Source organism: Bos indicus x Bos taurus, chromosome 18, assembly GCF_003369695.1.
Source record: "Bos indicus x Bos taurus breed Angus x Brahman F1 hybrid chromosome 18, Bos_hybrid_MaternalHap_v2.0, whole genome shotgun sequence".
NCBI classification, from domain to species: Eukaryota; Metazoa; Chordata; class Mammalia; order Artiodactyla; family Bovidae; genus Bos; species Bos indicus x Bos taurus.
The window spans coordinates 16,305,949-16,321,594 of record NC_040093.1 but is presented as its reverse complement, the minus strand read 5'-3'; the positions used below and the strand labels follow the sequence as shown (position 1 = coordinate 16,321,594).

The following is a 15,646-nucleotide window of genomic DNA, read 5'->3' as shown; positions in this document are numbered from 1 at the left end:
CTTTTTGACCCCCAAGGAGTCTTCCTGCGCGAGTGCAGAAGTCTTCCTTGACCTTAGGAGTGCTCGTCTTATCTCTTTACTTCAGCAGAGCTCAGCTTCTGTCACTAGCTTTGTCCTTGGACGTCTGTGTGAGAACAAAGATTTCACTCCACTTGACAAACACCAGCTGACTGGAGGCCCATCTACCTCCTACCTCAGGTCCACTTGCCCGGAGGGAAATCCAGATGCGGGTCCTAAGGGAACTATGGTGAGGGCCGTACAGTGAGGAACTGAGGTGTATGTGTGCTGTGCTCAATCGTGCCCAACTCTTTGCGACCCCATGGACTGTAGCCTGCCAGGATCCTCTGTCCAGGGGATCTTCCCAACCCAGGGACTGAACCTGTGTCTCCTGCATTGCAGGTGGGTACTTTACTATTGAGCCACCTGGGAGGAGCTGACACTTCTGGCCAAGAGGCTGAGCGGATTTCCCCAGCCCCATTCAAGTCTTCTGATGAGTGAGGCCTTCACAGTGAGGATGAGCCAGGGCTTCAAGCAAGGATCATCCAGATAAGCCATCCTCTAATACCTGACTCACAGAAAGTGTGTGAGGTGACCAACGTTTATTATTTTGAGCAGCTTTAGAGAAAACAATTGCTGTTGTGAATGGTGGCCACCAGGTGGCACACGGATACCAAGGATGGAAAGGCAAAAAAAAAAAACAAAAAAAAAACGGCTGCCAACATGATAAAGAGGTCAGGGCTCTGAGTTCATTTATAAATGTATCACAAGCCTAATAAAGATGTCATCAGGTTTTTCTTTTCTACAGCTAGGCAACTTGATTATAAGGTTTATTTGGAAGTACAGCAGGCAAATGTGGGGGTAGAAATGAAAAAGAAGAAGAAGAGGGGAGAAAACAGATAGTAAAAACAATATAAAACAATGTGTTGCGGATGCATCCCTTACATACACAGATCAACCCAGAAATAGAAACAATTGCTTATGGAAACTTACAGAATCATGTAATACTTTTTAATTCAGGAAGAATCTTTAGGGAAGTTTTTAATTTAGTGCTATTGGATCAACTAGATGAACAAGCAAACAAAAAAGCTTGAGTCCATTCCTCACACAGGATACCAGCTTAAATTCAAACTATATCAATGACCTAAGTGGAAAAATACAATCTCATAAATAATAAAACACTAGTGAGTCTCTTAATGACCTGAAAGTGTGAGAGTGGGGTGTATTTGCCAAACGGTTCATCAAAATTCAGAGGTGATGAAAGAGCATTTTGTTAAATGACCAAGCAAAAATGAAAACCTTTCACAGGTTCAAAACATAAACCCACCATGGGCAAACTAAAAACTACAGATGACAAAATGGAAAAAGAAATATTTACAACTAGAATCACAAAGGGTCTCTAAAGTATAAAGAGCATCTAAAAATCAAGGCAAAAAAGACCCAGAAACCTATTGAAAGAGGGTAAGATATACGAAGAGGAAGTTCACATAAAAAGAAATGCAAATATCCCCTGCATACACAAAAATATGCTCATACTATTCAGCTGTAAAAGGAAATAAGATCTATTAGGAGTACAGATACATAAGTGGGTGGGTGGGTGTGTGTGTGTGCAGTCTTTAAGATACAGTGAAAAAAAGCAAGGTGCAATTAAAGTGCCCAGATTGCTACCTTTTGTGCAGGAAGGAGGCACAGGGTCTCCCGTTTTCTGGCACGTGGCCTAGGGGGTGATGAGAGCTGGTGGAGAGTGGCTGAGTGTGAGAGCCGGATAGAGCAGGCAAGGGGGCTGTGGGCTCCAGATTGGTTAGTTTGCATTTGAAAAGCATGCTCCAAAGAAAATCACTGACTATCTCTAGGAACTGGCTAGTCCTGGCAGGGGTAGGCTTTCCAGGGTCAGCAAGGTCCCAGATGTCAAAGCATCAGGATACAGGGGAAAAAAAACCCCCAAAACTGGTTAATACACTTCCATGGCCGGTCCATTATATTTGACCCACTGTGAACTTTCCTCAGCCCTCACTTTCTTTCCTTGTTTTAAAATTTAATTAATTATTTCGCTGTGCTGGGTTTTAGTTGCAGCATGCGGGATCTAATTCCCTGACCAGGGGTGGATCCTGAGATCCCTGCATTGGGAGCGCAGAGTCTTAGCCGATGGACCACCAGGGAAATGCCCCTTCGACTTTCTATAACTTCCCACCAGTGTGTGTCCTGGTCTGTAATTCTATGACACCTGGCTAGCGGATCTTTTCTCCTGGCTGCCTATCTCTCTGGAGAGGCTTAGCCAGGTCTATGGAGTCAGCGCCACCTTAGATCATTCCCAACTCTCCTGTTCAGACATCTCTCCTGAGCTCAAGGCCCTAAAACCAACTGCTAGTGGGACACCTGCACCGGAGCATCTCACCCGGAACCTGATCAAATCCCAAAGCAAATCAACCATCTCCGCCACCATCACCCCATCCCTCTTCCTGCAGTGCCTGTGTTTTGTGAACTGGCACCACAGTCCATCTGCAACCCAGGCCAGGAAAGTGGGAACAGTCCTAGATACCTCTCTCCACTCAAATAGTAATCCAGAACTTTTAAATATTTTCTGTGTGTTGCCTCTTCTCCACCCCACTCCTACCACTCGAGTTTGGACAGTCTTCATCTATAATTTTTTTAATTATTTATTTTTGGCTGCGCCGGAGCTTTGTTGCTGCATGCAGGCTTTCTCTAGTTGCGGTGTGCAGGCTTCTCATTGCAGTGGCTTCTCCTGTTGCAGACCACGGGCTCTGGAGCTTACAGGCTTCCGTAGTTGCAGCACGTGGTCTCAATAGTTGTGGCTCGTGGGTTCTAGAGTGTGGGCTTAGTAGTTGTGTGCCTCAGCATATGGGATCTTCCCGGACCAGGGATCAAAGCCATGTCACCTGCATTGGCAGGCAGATTCTTAACCACTGGACAATCAGGGAAGTCCTATAACTTGTATTATTGCAATGGGGTCTGGATTAGTCTACCTGTGATATTATGATTTACATTAAGAAAGATATATTTGGTGTTTGTTCCCTCTCCTGACACAGAGTCCCTAAAACCCTTGGATTTCCTGCTAAGAGCGATAAAAGTGAAATAATGTCTTTTATTCTTCATAACAAGTCAGGGTCCAGTAAGGATAGTGAAACCACACCAGTTACTTTAACAGGGAGAATTGAACATATAGACTATAATATAAGGAATTGCCAACTTGGCACAGAGTTGTTATCTAGATAACTGCAAGGGTAAAAAGATCCCTAAGGCAGTGGTTCTTAAACCTTAGCCAAACTGCCTGGAGGACTTGTTAAAAGGCAGACTGCAGAGGACAACCACCAGCATCTGATGGATCCGGTATGGGCCAGAATGATGTGTTTCTAACAAGTTCCCAGCAGATACTGATGCTGCTGCCCTGGGGACCACACTCTGAGGACCCCAAGTCTAAGACAGCATAGAAGTAGCGACTGCAGGAAGCGGGGACCACACTAGAGCTGGGGGAACAGAGATTCGAAGAAAGGGCACCAGCCAACTGCACTGATGTTTCTGATGAAACTAGTGTTTCAAGTGTTGCTGTTGATGCTGTTATTGTTTAGTCGCTCAGTCGTGTCCACTCTTTGCAACTCTATGGACTGTAACCCACCAGGCTCCTCTGTTCATGGCACTGGCCAGGCAAGAATACCTGAGCGGGTTGCCATTTCCTTCTCCAGGGGATCTGCCCGGCCCAGGGATCAAATCTGGGTCTCCTGCATTGGCAGGAGGATTCTTTACCACTGAGGCACCAGGGAAGCCCTTTGCAAGTGTTAGAAAACTACAGATCGGATTCAGGCAATGCTGCTGCTGCCCCCACCGCCACCAGAGTGAAGAAGTGTTGCTGAGGTAACACTTACAAGAACAGCAGGCAAGTCCCTTCTGCATAAGGTGACCAACCACCCTGGAAAGAGGTTCCCAGGAAGCATAACTTTCATTGCTAAAACTGGGGACACCCAGAGCAAACCAGGATGACTTAATCACCTTACTTCTGTAATCTCCTAGCAAACCCCATTGCCAGGGTCTAACGTAGAACCATCTGACAAAACAGAAATGTGGTTTTCCTAGACTTCCCTTGTGGTCCAGTGGTTAGGAATCTGCCTGCCAATGCAGGTGACACTGGTTTGATCCCTGGTCCGGGAAGATTCCACATGCTGTGGGGCAACTAAGCCCATGTTCCACAGCTGCCAAGCCTGCACTCTAGGGCTTTCCAGTTGCGACAAGAGAGTAGCCCCGCTCGCTGCAACTAGGGAAAGCCCGCTTGAAGCACGAAGACCAAGGGTGGCCAAAAATAAAATAAATTCTGAATACATGAAATGTGGTTTCCCAGCTCAGAATCGCAAAGCAGAGCATAGGAGGGTGGGCTGGGAGTTCAGAGACAATAACCTCATAATTGATATTGACTCTTCATGATCTTCCCGGTCTTTTACAATCTATCCTCAGGGTTGCTATCAAGAGAAACTTTATAAATAGGTATGACTGATCATTTCAGACTCTCGCCAATATGTTTTCAATAGCTTCCTGTGATATTGTGATATTAAGAAAGATATATATTTGGTCTTTGTCCCCTTTCCTGACACAGAGTCTCTGAAACCCTTGGATTTCCTAAGTGATAACAGCAATAACAGTGAGAGGAGGGGGCTTCCCTGGTGGTCCAGTGGTTGAGAATCCACTTTCAATGCAGGAGATATACATCAATCCCTAGTGCAGAAAGATCTCACATGCCACACGGCAACTAAGCCCATGTGCCACAATTACTGAGCCAGCACACCACGACTACTGAAGCCCGTGTGCCTACAGCCTATGCTTTGCCCCAAGATAAGCCACACACTAAGAAGCCCTCACACCACAGAGAGTATCCCATGCTCGTCACAACTAGAGAAAGCCCGCATGCAGCAATGAAGATCCAGCACAGCCAAACATAAATAAATAAACCTTTTTTTTAAGTGAGTGTCTTTTATTCTTCATAACAAGCCCCTTTCAACCACACCTGAGTCCATGGTGATGAAGTGGCTGCGGGAAAGCTGAGGAGGAGGGCTGGTTGCTAGGAAACCAATCCTGTGATTAGAGGGTTGGAACTCAGCCTTCCACCCCGCCGTCACCTCCAGGGAAGGAAGAGAGGCTGGACACTGATCACCAAAGGCCAATGATTTAACCAACTATGGCTGTGTAACGAAGCCTCCATGAAAAACTCTAAGAGGTTCTGAGAGCTTTCAGCAGGTGCTGGGGGGAGGCGGGTTGTGTGCAGCACAGCTGCAGAGGGCATGTCTGCTCTGCATCCTTCTCCCATATCTTGCCCTGTCCATCTCCTCCATTCAACCACTCCGGAGTGGGACCTTTTTATAATAAACCAGCAATCTAGTAAGTATCTGTTTTCCTGAATTCTGTGAGCTATTCTAGCAAATCATTGAACCTGAGGATGGGGTGTCGTGGGAACCCCCAATTTGTAGCCAACTTGTACAGAGGTTGCAAGTAACCTGAAGACCCACTAGTTGCAATAGGTATCTGAGAGTTGGGGATTAGGCTTGTGGGACTGAGTCCTTAAACCGTGGGATCTCAGGACAACTCCAGGTAGATGATGTCAGAATTGATTGAATTCTAAGACATCCAGTTGGTGTCCCCAGAGAAGTGGCTGCTGCTGCTGCTAAGTTGCTTCAGTCGTGTCTGACTCTGTGTGACCCCATAGATGGCAGCCCACAAGGCTCCTCTATCCCTGGGATCCTCCAGGCAAGAATACTGGAGTGGGTTGCCATTTCCTTCTCCAATGCATGCATGCATGCTAAGTTGCTTCAGTTGTGTCCGACTCTGTGCAACCCTATGGACAGTAGCCCACCAGGCTCCTCTGTCCACGGGATCCTCCAGGCAAGAATACTGGAGTGGGTTGCCATTTCCTTCTCCACCAGAGAAGTGGAGAACTTCTTTAAAATACATTTATTTGGCTTCGTCAGGTCTTAGTTGTGGTGTGCAGGCTCAGTAGCCCCACGGAATATGGGATCTTAGTTCCCTGACTAGGGATCAAACCTGAGTCCCTTGCATTGGAAGGGACTGAACCACTGGAAATCCCCGATTGGAGAATTTCTTGGTGTGGGAAAAACCTCCATGCGTTTGGTGGTTTGACCAGTATGGAGAACTGAGTGATGAGTAGATGAAGAAAAAGAGTCTGTTCCTTTTCACTGCCTACCAGCCAATAGGGGTAAAATTCCTACTTTTTATTATAGCATAAAGGGCTCTTCAAAGTTAACTTCAGTTACAGCCCAAGTCTCATCTCTTTCCTGAACTTTATGTTCCAGAAATATAGAAATCTTTGAGTTTCCTAAAGCAAATCACGTTCTCAAGTTGCTATGCTTTGAACATACCATTGCCTTTTCTGTTGAAAAGCTCTGTAGCTCAGATGGTAAAGAATCTGCCTGCAAGACAGGTGACCTGGGTTCGATCGCCTGGAGAAGGGAACGGCTACCCACTCCAGTATTCTTGCCTAGAGAATTCCATGGACAGAGGAGACTGGCGGGCTACAGTCCAAGGGGTCGCAAAGAGTCGGATTCGACTGAGTGACTAACACTTTCATCTGTTGAAAAGCACATACATCTCTTTTTTAGAGAAAAACAGAAGATCAGAATACGTGCGTCCCCTTTAAGAATGGAAGTTAGTTTTTGATCCATAATGTGTTAACTGGATTTGAAGGCCAAAAACAATGTCGAGGCAAATGCGTTCTTGAATTCCACAGTATTTACTGCTCTCCAGCTTTTAACACCCAGGGAGAAAAAAGATAAGAACACTCCCAGTGCTAATGAAACTTGTTAGTTTTTCTTTCCTGTTAAAGATATTTATACTTGAATTCTTTGTAAGGTTTGATATATTTTTAGATGAAATCCATAAATGAAAAGCAATGGTTGGTTTAAAAGTTAGAGATGGTTTATACAGTCATATCAGACACTAAAAAAAAATTTGGTAATAATTTACCAAGCTTGTTCTTAAATTTGAAAGTTATTAAGATCCTTATGTGGTTATGTGGTTGAGAGAGATTTTGTTTTTTTTCCCCCTCACTTTCTACTGCAATTATTTTTTTTTATATCAAGTGATTTATGACCAGTCTTACTTGGTTTTTCTCCAGCATAAATTCCCCTGTGAAGAAAGACTTCCAAGGCAAACTCTGGGCTTTTTATAGGACCCCACTGGATTCAATAACTTCCTCCAGGAAGTTAGTCAGAAAGTCGTGTCTGACTCTGTGACCTCATGGACTGTAGCCTGCCAGGCTCTTCTGTCCATGGAATTCTCCAGGCACTGTAGATGGTGACTACAGCCATGAAATTAAAAGATGTTTGCTCCTTGGAAGGGAAGCTATAACAAACCTAGACAGCATATTAAAAAGCAGAGACACCACTTTACCAACAAAAGTCTGTATAGTCAAAGCTATGGTTTTTCCAGTAGTCATGTACGGATGTGAAAGTTGGACCATAAAGAAGGCTGAGCACTGAAGAATTGATGCTTTCAAATTGTGGTGCTGGAGAAGATTCTAGAGAGTCCCTTGGACAGCAAGGAGATCAAACCAGTCGATCCTAAAGGAAATCAACTCTGAATATTCATTGGAAGGACTGATGCTGAAGCTCCAATATTTTGGCCACCTGATGCAGAGCCGACCCACTGGAAAAGACCCAGATGCTGGGAAAGACGGAAGGCAGGAGAAGGGGAACAGCAGAGGATGGGACAGTTAGATGGCATCAGTGATTCAATGGACATGAGTTTGAGCAAACTCTGGGAGATAGTGGAGGAGAGAGGAACCTGGAGTGCTGCAGTCCATGGGGTCAACAGTCGGACACAACTTAGCAACTGAACAACAACGAGGTAGTTGGATTATAACTCTTTGCACTACCATCTTTCCACTATTCGGATCCTCCTTTTAGGCAGTAATGGTGGGTGTGGGTCTTCAGACTCCACATTTTGGGCACAGTATCTTTCCTAGTGTGGACAACCATCAAACGACCACTGAGTGAATGTGACAGCACTTTTGATAAAAAAACCAAATTCCAATACAGCCCCAATGATTATTATTTAATCTTGGGCAAGTTTTTTTCTTTTTTTTTTTTAATTTTAGGCCACACCATTTACCTGGATGCAAGATCTTCGCTTCCTAACCAGGGATCTAACCTGTGCCTCCTGCAGTGGAAAGGCGGAGTCTGAACCACTGGGCCATCAGGGAAGTCCCTAACCTTGGGCTAACCTTACGGTTGCCTGGCTCTCTGCTGACTCACAGAGTTCAGTGGGCAGGAGTGAGCGCTCTGGAATCAGATTGCTCGGTTTGGCAGTTGCCCAGTTCTTCAGACTTGGGCAAATGACTGAACTGCCCAGGGCCTGCCGGCCTTATGTACAGAATATGGATGGTGATGATGGTTCCTACCTTTTCTGTCCCAGTGAGGATTAAATGAGGTGATGCGTGTTTGCTTCAGAGAACAGTGCTTGAGACTTTAGACAGAGTGTAAATGTTTGCTGTTAGAGTTATGGAAATATGGTCTATGGCACTCACTTCATGGTGTTTTCTTTAATAATTTTAATTTATTGATTGATTGGCTGTGCTGGGTCTTCATTGCTGCTTGGGTTTTTCTCTAGATGGGGAGAACAGGAGCTACTCTCTTGTTTCGGAGCATGGGCTCCAAGGGGCTTCCCAGACGTGCTAGTGGTAAAGAACCCACCTGCCAAAGCAGGAGACGAAAGAGACGTGGGTTCGATTGGTGGGTCAGGAAGATCCCCTGGAGGAGAGCTTAATAACCCACTCCAGAGTTGTTATTCTCGCCTGGAGAATCCCATGGACAGAGAAGCCTGGTGGGCTACAGACACAACTGAAGTGACTTAGCATGCATGCACGGGCTCCAGGGCACACGGGCTTCAGCAGTTGCATCTCCTGGGCTCTAGAGCACGGGCTCAATAGTTGCTCTGAGGCATGTGGGACCTTCCTGGATGAGGGATCAAACCCATGTCCCCCTGGCAGGCAAATTCTTTATCACTGAGCCACCAGGAAAGCCCCATAGTGTTTTATTTTAAGAATTAAAAGGAGTGATGTGTTCAGTGATTGACAGTAATCTGCATAGAGGGAGCACTCCCGCTTGTCTCTTTCACTTGTTCTGAGGCAGTTTTGTCTCCTTTCAATGCACCCAGATGAGCAGCTAGCTCTGCTGCTTCTTGTTTATCACCCAGAAAAAAAAAAAAAAGTTCTTCTCCAAAAGAAGGACTGCTGGCTTATGCCAGGAAAGCTAACAGAGTGGAGTTCAAGGGTAGCATTGAGGACTGGTGAGAACCAAGGTAGGTGCCAGCTTGCCAGGGCTACCATAACAGAGTACCACAGACCAGATGGCTTAAACAACTGAAACTGATTTTCTCACAGTTCTGTAAGTCCAGCATGAAGGTGCCAGAAGGGCTGGTTTCTCTCGAGGCCTCTCTCCTTGGCTTGCAGATGGCCGCCTTCTCCCTGTGTTCTCACGTGCCCTTTTCTCTGGGTGTGCATGCCCTTGGTGTCGTTTCCTCTTCTAACAAGGACACCAGTCCTATGGGGTTAGCTCCAGCCTTTTAACTTCATTTAAGCTCAGTTATCTCTAAACTCAGTCACACTTGGGCATCAGGGCTTCAGTGTACGGATTTGAAGCGGGGAGGGCATGTTTCAATCCAGAACAATGTGCTAAGGCTGGAGGTGAGCAGGGAGCAGAACCAGATCACAAAGGGCCTTGGGAGGCCTGTTTGGGAGTTTCTTCTTGACCCACCCACCTATGAAGGTCCCCGGGGAAGTGGCTCCATGCAGAGTCCCCTTTCTGTCCTTTACCTTTCAGGAAGGACTAAGCACAGCTCAACGGTGCATTTTTCAAGGTTGTCTGGAATCCTAATTCCTTGGTAGCATAGTGGTTAGGATCCCAGGCTTTCACTGCCATGGCCCAGGTTCAATCTCCCTGGTTGGGGAAACAGAGATCCCGAAAGTTGCGTAGCACAGCTGGCCAAAAGAAAAAAAGTTGCCCGGGTAAGAGCAGACCCAGTGGGAATCACTAAAGAGAAGCTGACTGGAGAGCAAGCGCACCTGGGAGGGAGTATGCAAATTAGATGCAAATGACAGCACACACACATACCCCAGTTAGGCTTTCTTCTTTGGGTCAGTGGTCCAAGGCTTTTGAAAAAGAGTCTAAACCTGAACAGAGCAGTCCATAAATTCCTATGTCCACCAAATCTGAATGCCCATTGACCAGGGATTGTTCTAGGCCCTGGGGCTGTTGCAGAGCTTAGGATCTAGACCTGTACTGTCCAATAAAATATTCTCAGTATGAAGCACTTAAAACATGGCTAGTCTGAATTGAGACACGCTGAAGTATAAAGTGGGGCTTTCCAGGGGGCTCAGAGCTAAAGAATCCACCTGTCAATGCGGGAGATGCAAAAGACATGGGTTTGCTGTAGAGTAGAAACTACCACAACATTATAAAGAAACTATGCTCCAAAAATTAAAAAAAGAATCACACACACACACACATACACACACAAAAGGGATGCATGTGTGACACTTTGTGTGACACTTTGATATTATCCCAGTGAGAGTGATTTTAGGCTTCCAACCTCCAGAACTGTAAAACAGTAAATTTGTGTTGTTAGAGGCCACTAAGTTTGCGATTGCAGGGAAAGAGAAAATTAGCCAAGATGGCGTAGAAAGGCTCTTGCCCCTCGGCCTCTTGCTCTTGCCCCACATTTTGTAAATAATGATCATGTCACAGATGAGATTATTTAAAGCACTGCACATGTGTATCACGAGGCACTCACTTGACCAAGGGCTACTTTCGGTCTGTGGGGCTATATAAGCCCCACCTGGAACGCCCTTGCAGGTATGTGCCTTTAAGTTATGGCTGCTGTTACGGCTGCTGCATCAGCTAGGAGAGAAGGTTATGTTATGGCTGTTGCCCGGAAAGAATAAACATGTCTGCAGTTTCTACGGCTCCTCGAGTTTTCTTCCAGCTTCCTCTCTCATGCCTGGTCTACCCTGGGTTCAGCAAACCCTGTGAGAAGTGAGACAGTGCTAATTTGTTACAGGAGCTGTAGGAAACTCCCATGCCTGCTGGATATTTCTTTCCTTCTTCCTTCTTTCCTTTCTTTTTTTCTGGGTATTTCTTTGAGTCACATTCCTCACTAGCTGAGAGAGCCACTTCCTTCTACAGTGTAGTAGGGCAAGTTCTGGCTGGGTCTTCAATAGCCCCAGAGGGTCTATTCAAACAGGCCCCTTTTCCTCTGTACTAAAGTTGCTAAGCAAGGAGATTGGGGAAACTGTGTGGGGTTCTGGTAAAGAGGACTGGTGTGGGTATGTGTGTGTGTGTGTGTTTCCATGGACTGTAGCCCACCAGGCTCCTCTGTCCCTGGAATTTTCCAGGCAGGAATACTGGAGTGGGTTGCCATTTCCCTCTCCAGGGGATCTTCTCAACCCAGGAATCAAACCTAAGTGTCCTGCATTTCCTACATTGCAGGAGGGTTCTTTACTGCTGAGCCACCTGGGAAGCCCAAGGACTGGCATATTTGTCTGCAGTGGCCATCAGCATAGATGTCTTTCTATAATTAGGACAAGTACCCCAAAATTGGATAGTTGTTCAACATGCTGAGTCCTTTAAATGAGATAAATCATCTCATTTAATTCTGAAAACAACACTATGACTCAGATAACTATCAGTATCTCGTTTTTAAATAAAACATTTTTATAAAATATTGATATTTATTTATTTTGCTGTGCCAGGTCTTAGTTATGGCATTTGGGATCTCCAGTTTTCGTTGCAGTATGTGGGATCCTTTTTAGTTGCAGCACGTGGGATCTAATCCGGAACCCCTGCACTGGGATGGTGGCCACTGGACCACCAAGAAAGTCCCTAGCATCTCATTTTAAACCTAAGAAAACAAAGTCTGAGAGGTTGGGTAATTTGCCCACAATGACTAAGACAGAAAAACATAAGCCAAGAGCTAAACTTAGGCTTACATATTGCTGAGAACCATCCTTTACTGATGTGAGAGACTATGACGAACAGGATGGATCTGTAAGTTTCCTTCATTCATCTCACAGGTAGCTGGGTCCCTGTGTTCAGCATTCAGGGTAGAGTGATGAACAACTCAGGCCAGGCTCTTGCAGCACGGGAGTCACATTCTATCAGAAGGACAGCAGCAACTGAGAAGTCAGCCCACTATGATGAAAGGGATGATGAACATTAAGAGAGAGAGGTGAGAGGGAGTGGACGGGATGGGGAGGAGACTTTTTGAAGCAATATGTGGTTCTGAACTTGAAAGCCCACTGCCCTCCAAAGAGTGTCATAACCAAATTCATCATGTTCCCTATCTTTTGTTTCCCTTGGTAATTCCCCCAACACAAGCTCCTCTTGTTCTCTCAGGTTCTCTCATCTCCATCATTCTCTGTGCTGTCCTCTGCTCTACCCGCTCCTGCCTCCCTCCATCCTTCCCAAATTCTGCCACTGCAACCCCTGTTAGCCTTTCACTCCATGTTCCCTCAGACTCTACCTTAACTAACACCAGATCCTTCTCCAGAGATACTCCCCACAATCTTTACTGAAGGCGCTTCATCCACCCGCTCGCGAAACACCTCAAGGTCTGGAGGAGGAGAGGGGAGTAATCAGGATATGCTACGGAAACAAATGAACCCAAATCCCAGTGACTCACATAAAGGTAGAGACTCCTTCATGTGCCATGTCCAACCTGGGTGGCCCAAGTTCTTCTCCACATGCTCCTTCCTTCACCCAGACTGATGGAGCAGTGTCTAAAACACCACCAATCTCCTAGCTGAGGGAAAAGAGATGTGAACAGCTGTGAGCTGGCTCTTGGAGTTTCAGCTCAAAAGAGATATACATTGATGTGTTCACATTTCATTGGCTAAAGCAGGTCATGTGGCCAAGCTTGATATTAAGTATCTTTAGACTCTGCTATCCCTTAGCAACTTAATGCTGTTTCCAGATATTATTAATCTTTCCCCACACTCTTTTTTTAAATCTTGTTGTTGTTCTTCATTAGCTAAGTCATGTCCGACTCTTTGTGACCCCATGGACTGCAGCTCGCCAGGCTTCCCTGTCCTTCACCATGTCCCAGAGCTTGCTCAAATTCATGTCCACTGAGTCAGTGATGCCATCCAACCATCTTGTCCTCTGTCATCCCCTTTTCCTCCTGTCTTCAATCTTTCCCAGCATCAGGGTCTTTTTCAATGAGTCAGCTCTTCGCATCAGGTACCCAAAGTATTTAAGCTTCAGCATCAGTCTTTCCAACTCTCACATCCATACATGACTACTGGAAAAACCATAGCTTTGACTATATGGACCTTTATTGGCAAAGTAATGTCTCTGCTTTTTAATATGCTGTCTAGGTTCATCCAAGTTTTTTTTAATCTATTTATTTTATTTTTGGCTGTGCTGGGTCTTTGTCATTGTGCATGGGTTTTCTTTGGTTGTGGCAAGCAGGGGCTACTCTTTTTTAATAATTTCATTTATTTGTTTGTTTTTGGCTATGCTGGGTGTGTGTTGCTCCTCGAGCTTTCTCTAGTTGTGGTGAACAGGGGCTACTCTTTAGTTGAGGTGGGCAGGCTTCTCACTGCAGTGGCTTCTCTTGCTGTAGTACATGTGCTCTACAGCGTGCAGGCTCAGTAGTCATGGAGCACAGGTTTAGTCGCCCTGTGGCACGTGGGAGCTTCCCAGACCAGGGATCAGGCCCATGTGCCCTGCATTGCCAGATGGATTCTTAACCATGGGATATCAGGGAAGCCCCTCCTTCTCCATGCTCTTAAAAAAAGTTCCTTCTTCCCCTTGACAGACCTCCTAGAGTAACAGCTAGATCCTCTTCTCTCTTCTCTTCTGATTCCTTAGTCTCCCTAGAAATCTGAGAATCACACTTAGCTCCTCCCACTCCCTCATTCCATATCAGACCCTTTAGAATGTTCCAGAGGTTCAAAATCTATCACTTCTCTCATTCCCCACTGAATCTACCCTCTTCCAAATCACCATCATCTCTCACCTGTACTACTGAGTTGCCCTAAAAGTTCATTCAAGTTTTTCCATAAGCTGTTGCTGAATACAACAGCAACCTTTCAAATCTTACTCCACAGTTCATGCATGACCTAGTTGTTGCTCCCCAGCCTAATCCTTCTGTAGATTCCCATGTCCTTCAGGGAGAGTCTAAAATCCTTGCTGTTCATTTTGTTCAGTCACTAAGTCATGTCTGACTCTTTGCAATTCCATGTAAACCACATATTACTGCAAGCCCTATTTTCCCATTCCATAGGTTGTCTTTTCCGGTTTTGCTTGCTTGTTTATTTACAATTACCTTTGCTGTGCAAAAGTTTGTAAGTTTGATTAGGTCTCATTTGTTTGTTTTTATTTGGACCATAAAGAAGGCTAAGTGATGAAGAATTGATGCTTTTGAACTGTGATGTTAGAGCAGACTCTAGAGAGTCCCTTGGACTGCAAGATCAAACCAGTCAACCCTAGAGGAAACTGATCCTGAATATTCATTGGAAGGCAAATATTATGGCCACCTGATGCGAAGAGCCAACTCACTGGAAAAGACCTTGATGCTGATAAAGATTGAAGGCAAGATGAGAAGGGGATGACAGAGAATGAGATGATTGGATGGCATCACCGACTCAATGGACATGAGCTTGAGCAAGCTCTGGAAGATGGTGAAGGACAGGGAAGCCTGGCGTGCTGCAGTCCATGGGGTTGCAGAGTCAGACACGACTGAGCAACTGAACAGCAATAATAATATGTCAGAGAATGTTTTGCATATACTTTCTTCTAGGAGTTCTATGGTGTCACATCTTAGGTTTAAGTTTTTAAGCCATTTGGTGAAACACTCACTCTGTGAGCACTTGCTCTCCCAGATCTGGAACTGGATGAAGGCAGAGACTGCCACGTGCCCAACACATTGACCATGCTCAGGAAATATTTTTCCAATGAGAGAATGAGTTTGTCATACATGAAGTCAGGGGAAGGGAAATAGTAAAGGTGACTAGATGCAATTATATATGAGTGAATCAGCTTCCCAAGATAATCAAGAGAGGCAGAGGAGGGCTGGGACGCTTGCGCCACTTCTGATTCACTTAGTCCTGAACTCATCGGACATCACTCCCTTCCTGCATTTCCCTCTGTGTTTCTAGACCTCAGAAAATGCTTTCCTCACCCACACTTATTCAGAGAATCTGGTTTCAAGCCTGAGAGAGTGTTCCCGTCCCTCGTCCCCCTCCCTAGCTCCTGCTGTTCTCACCTCTCCCCCAGTTCTCCTTCTCCGCACATCCCACAGGTCCTCTAAGCCAAGGCATCTGCAGAGTCTGAAGCATCCCCGAGATGCTGCCCGTCCTCAGCTTCATTCCTGAGCAGAAGGGCCCTGGAAAAAGAAACATGATGCATGAGTGAGACACATCCCAGGCCTGGGCAGAAGTCTCTCTGCCAAACCGGCCGCGTAATGGGCGTGATGGGAACAGCTTGGTGTTTTGGGGTTTTGTTTATTTATTTGGTTAGCTTTTGCTTTTTCTTTCCTTTTTTTTGTTTGTTGTTGTTGTTGTTTGTTTTTTGGAATAGCCTTGACAAGGCCCCTGTGTCAAATCATAGTTTCTTCCCTCGAGGCCAAGATGGTG

At 45.7% G+C, this 15,646-nt stretch overlaps 1 long non-coding RNA gene across 2 annotated transcripts in view; it reads right to left on the bottom strand.

Annotated features, from left to right (window-relative positions):
• Positions 1–15,646, bottom strand: part of LOC113876513 — a 78,824-nt gene that overhangs the window by 45,847 nt on the left and 17,331 nt on the right. The window contains exons 2-4 of one of the 2 annotated variants that reach the window (XR_003506520.1): positions 15,277–15,396; positions 12,691–12,810; positions 11,774–12,200 (exon numbers count right to left, since the gene is read on the bottom strand). This is a non-coding gene — a long non-coding RNA (uncharacterized LOC113876513). Of the gene's footprint in view, positions 1–11,773; positions 12,201–12,690; positions 12,811–15,276; positions 15,397–15,646 lie in introns of those variants that run through there. The other variant, XR_003506521.1, reaches the window with a different exon arrangement.